This window comes from Pinus tabuliformis, chromosome 4_1 (assembly GCF_031772625.1).
Source record: "Pinus tabuliformis cultivar Carrire ecotype Pingquan chromosome 4_1, CPIR1, whole genome shotgun sequence".
NCBI lineage: Eukaryota > Viridiplantae > Streptophyta > Pinopsida > Pinales > Pinaceae > Pinus > Pinus tabuliformis.
This window is the reverse complement of record NC_142303.1, coordinates 466,533,934-466,540,704: the sequence shown is the minus strand read 5'-3', so window position 1 is coordinate 466,540,704 and position 6,771 is coordinate 466,533,934. Positions and strand designations below refer to the sequence as shown.

Genomic DNA, 6,771 nt, shown 5'->3' with positions numbered 1-6,771 from the left:
TCTGAAAAACCAATAGGTTTATCTTAATAGGAATCCATGTGTATGTATACTTTCCACAATTCTTGTGAAATCGATGTAAACCAAGAAAAGAAGACTCAATGGACCAAACTGTGTTCTGCTTCCAAAATTGTTGACCCATCTCAAAAGAATGGTGAGTAAGAATGTATCCCATTATGATATCTTAATTTAAAATTCTAAAACTCGCTATCCAGGGTTGAAAATTTTAAACTATAGATCATGTACTAGAACCAGAGGGAGATGAAATGTGTTGCTTCTCCTCGCAAGCTATATAACCAAAGAAAAACAGTAAACCAAATAGCCTAATCAAAAGCCTTCTCCCAATCATCCACTTCACTGGAAGAGTGCTTATTTTGATTCTCCTGAGAGGATAAAACTTCAGTGGAAACCATAGATGTTAGAAGCTTAGAAGATGGTTGGGCTACATGAGTTGACGAAGTCTCTCCTGCATTATATTTCTCAAGAGCTCGATATGGATTTCTTATTGTTAAAATAGGATTTCTCTGGAATTTCCAAACTGGCCTCAATACTTCAACATTTGACTAATCCTCCCCCCATGAACCCTCCATCCACACACTTTCTTTCTCTTTTTTAATTTTTTTTCCATGCATTAGTGTTTTTTGTTGCCCAGGCATTGTGGTTGGGTAATCCACCATTATGAGGGACTACAATAGCGACTCGATATACAGAAGAATGATCCACACGTCTAAGAGAAGTTGCATCCCTCACGAGATCTATAAATATGTATAATGCATTCTTGTCATTTAGCCATACAAGTTCACACTCACCTCCAAATCTCAAAATCGGGGAACTCACTTTTGCTTCTTTTGGTAAATCAAACAATGCAAGGACGAGCTTGGGATCCATATCTACAACTTAATTGAAAGGTGGATCTTGCACCGACCCTATGGTAAGAAGAGACCCTTTGGTAATTATGATACGTATTGGGGCTCTTGACTTTTGTGTAACCTGTATGACCAGAAAATGTTTTGGTTCCCATCCAACTGAATATATGGAGAGGTTCCATCAATCTGCAAGATGTCTAAACATATCCCTTTCTTCCTTTGGCATAGCACAAAAAACCTTCACATGAAAGTTGTTTGAGCTGGATTTTGTTTTCCCCAAAACCAAAATCTAAACCTTTCCTCAACAGTCGAAAACCATTGTGGTTCTCTCCTGATCAACTCAGCCAGAAGTTTTGAAATCTATTCATTCACCCCTGGCAGATCAACTTTTGTACAAATGTCAAAAGCATCTGCCAAAATCTTCTTCTTCTCCAACTTTAGACATTCTTCATCACATGCAAGCTTTCTCTAGCCCAGAGGCACTCTATTTGAATTCGACTGCACTAGCTAAAGAGGAGCAGGAAATTTTTGAAGAACAAAGGATTCAAAGACAAGATCAACTCTGGTATTGTTGCCTCCAGCATCACACGGGACCTTTGCAGTCAATTGACCACATGAACAAGTAATAGTCACTAGCAATTCACATCTAGTATCAGGTAATGGAAGAGATGGGTGACATGAAGCACTACAAGTATGCCTGCAATCTCTCCGAGGAGCTCCACAAGGTTTCCCACATGAGATTCTACCTATTGATGATGAATTTTCCTTGGAAACTGAGTCACATGGAGGTAGATGGCATGTCTTAGTACACACACACATTCCACATTGACATGGTTTCCCACAGATCTTGTTGCATCTAATGTCCCAAGAACCACATGGCACATTTTTTCAGAGCTACATGACCCCCCACAAATTCTTTTGCAATAGGAACAGTACAAGGAGGGAAACCCTGAAATGGAAATCATGAGTCTCAGGATGACCACATGTTTGAGGAATGGAGCAAGGATATGAGCACTAAGGAATGGGTTTTCCACAAGGGGCTAGAGGAGAAATTGAGGTCTTCCCACATGCATAAGAAAGATCAGTGAAAATAGTTTCAAGGCAAGGTGGATAGTGGCCACTATGGCAAAGTTCTTGGCAAAAATGCTTCCCACATTACAACTGTTTTCCACAGATTATTGACATAAATGTGGATCCCAATCACCTGAATGAGTAATTAAACCCCCTTGATTTGCAAGAGGGAAACATCTTTCACTACATCTATGTCTACCACAGTTTTTCTTTTGTCCACAATGCTTTTCACATGTGAATTCAACATTCTCCTCCACGGATACTATGGTCTTCCAGCAAGGGACCAACTTAGATGATGATCCACATCGTGATTTTTTATTAACAAAAAATAAACAAGGAGGACATTTCCCCTGGTGGCATGTATTTATACACAATTTTTTTCCATAGGGAAGAAGCTTCTCACATACCTCTGAGTAGGTTGGTACGCTATCATACAACTCTTCCTCTGATTTTGTAGTTGAGTTTTACCACATGGGAAAGATTTGACCTTCCTAGGTGATAGTTCACACTCTCCACTTTCCCCATGATGACATATCTTGTTGCACTTATGATTCTAACAAGAGAGAATTTTCATGCAAATACACCATTTTTCCAGTCTATTTTCCCTTGAATCTCCATATCACCACAAAGTATCATCTCCTCCTTTTACCCACAAAATTATGAAGCTTTTATTAAAACCTTGCAAGGATCACATGGGCCTTCATAACAGACATTGTCACAATAATGGCGTCCACATTTGAGACGATTTTCGCAACATTATCCACATGATTCAATCGATTTATGATCAGAACATCTCCTTGTAATTGTTGTTTTACCACATGGTCAATGTTGGGCCGGGGGGCGCATTGCTGAGAAAAGTGATCAAGGCCCTCGATGAAATTGGAGAGTATAGGTATGTGGGCAACTGGGAGTTTTCTTTTCCTTTTCAAGCAGATTCCCACATGGTCCTCCACATGAATGTGGAGTGAGATAACATTCTACTTCTTGCTCTTGTACCTTCCCACCAATAGTAATGAAGATCATCTGGGAGTGAAAGCTGCACAGACTGACAACCAGGGCATCTCTAGTTGGAACCTTGACTCTGCCTAGTAGAAAAATCTACAGAGGATGGAGCTCTTTCCCATTTCCTTACAGAATACATGTGAAAAATGGCATAACAGCTACCACAAGACCAAATTGTCGTTGATCGTCCAACTATTTCATAGCATATCATGCATTCAACCTTTCCTTTATTAAGCTTCTCTTCAATTTCCTGCACCAACTTTGGTACACTGGATCTATCCAAATTTGTCTTCTCCCTACTATCCTTCTTTGTCGATATAGACTTGTATCTCTGAGGAGGATGAAGAAGATTCTGTCTCCAATCTTGGATGTTGTTCACCATCTTCCTATTCCTAAAACCCTTCATTTCTTATCTTTGCTGACCAGTGGATTGTGTGAGTTGATTTTTGTCAATGGAGGGGTTCATAGGGTCCTCATTTGTATAATTTTGTCCATGGTTGGATACCCCATTCCGCCTGTCATTATCACAATCATTGATCCTCTCAACATTTTCTTTCCCAAGTATGCCCTGGTTTGCACTATGTACATAGGTTTGATTGCGGAGTCCATCGAAGACAACAAGTGTAGCAAATAATAACTTCTTGTGGCTATACCTCAACGAACTCACCACCATGGAATTCTCTCACAAAGTGCGAAGTTCCTGTTAGTGTCAGTCTTTCCAGCCTTCCTCCAGTGATCAAATATGCTCTTACAAAGTGGTCTCAAAGTGTCAAGGTCAAATTTTGTCATTTCAGTAAGTCTTTAAGCAAAATTTGGTCACTAGGCATTAGGTCTAGGGTTTGATTTCACTCCTTTCAATGTTCCCAGATGTCAATCTATGTCACTATTCAGCTGAGTCTATCATCATTCAGAGGGTTGTTATCATCATGTCAGGTTCCATTGGGTCATTTTACACCTTGTTCATGCTTCAGTTGCGCCTAGGCAAGGTTCATTTCCCTCTCCTAGAGTTTTGAAGGCAATTTCTCTTGAATGGTCAAATAATTAGCAAAATTTGTATCCAGATGTTCATACACCTTCCCCTATCCTTCATGTACCTTCTTAAATACTTCCCATCCCTTAGATCCGCCAAATTCCTCATTTTCGCACAAACCCTAGTTTCTTGCTACAACCTGGCAATTTTCTAGGTTGGGCCTGTGTTTTGCCCTTTTGGACCCCTTCCCCTCACTCGATCTCTAAGATTCCACTTTCCCCTGCTTCCTCACATCCCTCCATACTTCCAAAAATTTCCCCAAGAATTTAGAAGCCCCTTATCCCCTTCATTTCGCTTCATTTCGACAAAATCTCTTGTTCCACACATCGGGGTAGGTTTTACTCAAATGATGTTTCTGAGCAATCAAAGATGAATTTGGGAAAACTGAGAGAATTTTTTGTCCACAACATGCCAAGGAAGATAAACCTCCTTCCCTTTTTACACAGGTGTCATGGTTTTAGAGAAATGTCAAAAATACAATCGCCCCGGGAGAATTGATGCACCTCTGAAGTGACCTTGGAAAAATCAAGTTTTCTCCTAGCTTGGTTGGTCAAATGACTTTCTTGATGATTCAAATGATAACGAGACACAAAGAGCTTTCCAATGAGCTATCATGAGCTCAATTTGGAGTTGAGGAAGGCATTCAAAAGTTGACTGCAACAGCACTCTACCTTGAGGCAGCCTCATTTGGCACATTTTGACCAGTCTTGGGAGATTTGATTTTTGACAAGGGAAATGAACTCCAAATTGAAAAATTCCACTTGGGTTGGAAATTAGACTCAAATCCCTTTCCAATGAGCTATCCTACACCCGATTTGGACACCAGGAAGGCCTCTAAACGCCTCCTGCAAAATTCGCTATGTGTTGGGTCTGTGCGCTACGCACTGAGGTGGGCGCTACGCATTGGGCCTCACTAGCCAGTGTAAAAATACACAGGCGCTACGCACTGAGGTGTGTGCTACGCGTTGGGTTTGGGTGCTACGCACTCAGTCACAGCACCAAATTCTTTTTGTTCATGTGACCAGATCTTATCAAATCGACTCCAAAACTTGCAAGTAGGTGTTTCATGGCTGCTCAGTCAATTTTAAATTGTTTGTGGTATGCTTGAGGTGGGAAATTTGATGTATTGGGTGTAGAAAAATGAAACCCTATGCTCATACCAAAATCATTCCTTAGGGTTTTTAAAAAGACATGTGGGTGGCTTTGTGAAGATTTTCTCATTCTCCATTGGTGAAATACAGTCCCATACTCATTTGTCAAAGTTTAGCCAACATTGCAAAGGGTGCACATTACACTTTTGTCCATTTGTCAAAACTTTCCTTGTGATCAAAACAGTGACTGTTTTATGCCAATCCACTGAAACAGAGTTATTACCATTATGGCTTGGTTCTTATGATGCTTTGGTAAACATATTTGGGTTTTGAGCATACATTGAACTTTTGATTTCACTACACCTATATCAACATACATATTGCAAACATCTTGTTTTCAAAGCCATGTCAGACACAGATTCAATTTATGAGCAGGAGGTAGAGGCTAACCGAGAGATTTGGCTTGAGAAAGTCAATCGAAATTTGGAGGAGTTGTTGGCAAAGGCCAATAGAGACAAAGACTTGCTTCGTCACATGAAGAATCATTATTGGGCTCGCATGCATGTTGGCAAAGCAAAAATGAAGATTTTGCAAAGGAGGTTGAGCAAAGCACTAAAACGGCGAAAGAGGCTAGATCCGCTTCGAGTTTTGGCCAAGGCTTCTCTGGCTGAGCATGACACATGATGGAGGGTCTTCGCTCCGAATTTGAGCAAATTCGGAGAAAATTTTGTCATTTTGAAATTTTGGTCTCAAAAAACAGTTTTTTCCGCTCAATGGGTAGCGCGCCCGCGCGCTCGCTTTTGATTGGGGCAATTGCTGGAGAAAAACCTTATATTTTTGGGTTTGTCATGGTGAAATATACATGCTCAATTATTTCCAAGGCATTTCATCAAATTCTGGATGATCAAAAGGCCTAAAAACACCATGAAAACCACCTTGCTGCCACCTTTTGCAACAGCAGGAAGTACTTCTAGGAGAATTCAGTTTTGGAGGGGCAAATGAGCTCCAAATTGGAAAATTCCACTTGGGTTGGAAATTAGACATCCAGGGCTTTCCAATGAGCTATCATGAGCTCAATTTGGATGTCAAGAAGTGCCCAAAAAAGAGGCTGAAAGGTGTGTTATGCATTGGGATCAGGGTGCTACACATTGGGGTTTTTGGTCCAGTTTTCATCCTCCAGCTCAGGAATTCGGCCAGTTTTCACCAATTTCACTCCTTGATGTGATTTTTGACCCAACATGATGTAATTTGATGTATGTAAGGTAACATGGCACCTATCTACCTTCCTCTAGATGATTCATTCACAAATTAGCAAACAATTAATGTAATGAATCAGTTTCCTTCTTTTTAGAAGCAGGTTGTTTTGGTCACCTAGATTAGAATTTGTTGAAACTACTCTTAGAAGGAGGAGCTCGACCCCTAGAGGTTAGGGAATGAGGTTAGCTTGATCTATATATGTAAATTTTCATTCAGTAGCAGAGGTTGGACTCTTGGGAAGATTTTGGACACTATTGTACATATTTTTCATATTTTGGCTAAGGAAAGATGAGAGATTTTGCAGCACCTGTTGGGATCCTTGTGGCTTTGTGTGTTGATGGTGTGTTTCTTTTTGTAATTGTAAGTTGTTAATGTGCATCATTTTCAATCTTTCATCTTCTGCAATTGAACAAATGAAGTGTTAAGGTAGAATCCATAGATTGTTATGCTCTGCCTT

General features: G+C 40.2%; 1 pseudogene; it reads right to left on the bottom strand.

Annotated features, from left to right (window-relative positions):
* Window positions 1-320: 320 nt before the first annotated feature.
* Window positions 321-3,318, bottom strand: LOC149176454 (NF-X1-type zinc finger protein NFXL1 pseudogene; annotated as a pseudogene).
* Between the last annotated feature and the right edge of the window lie 3,453 nt (window positions 3,319-6,771).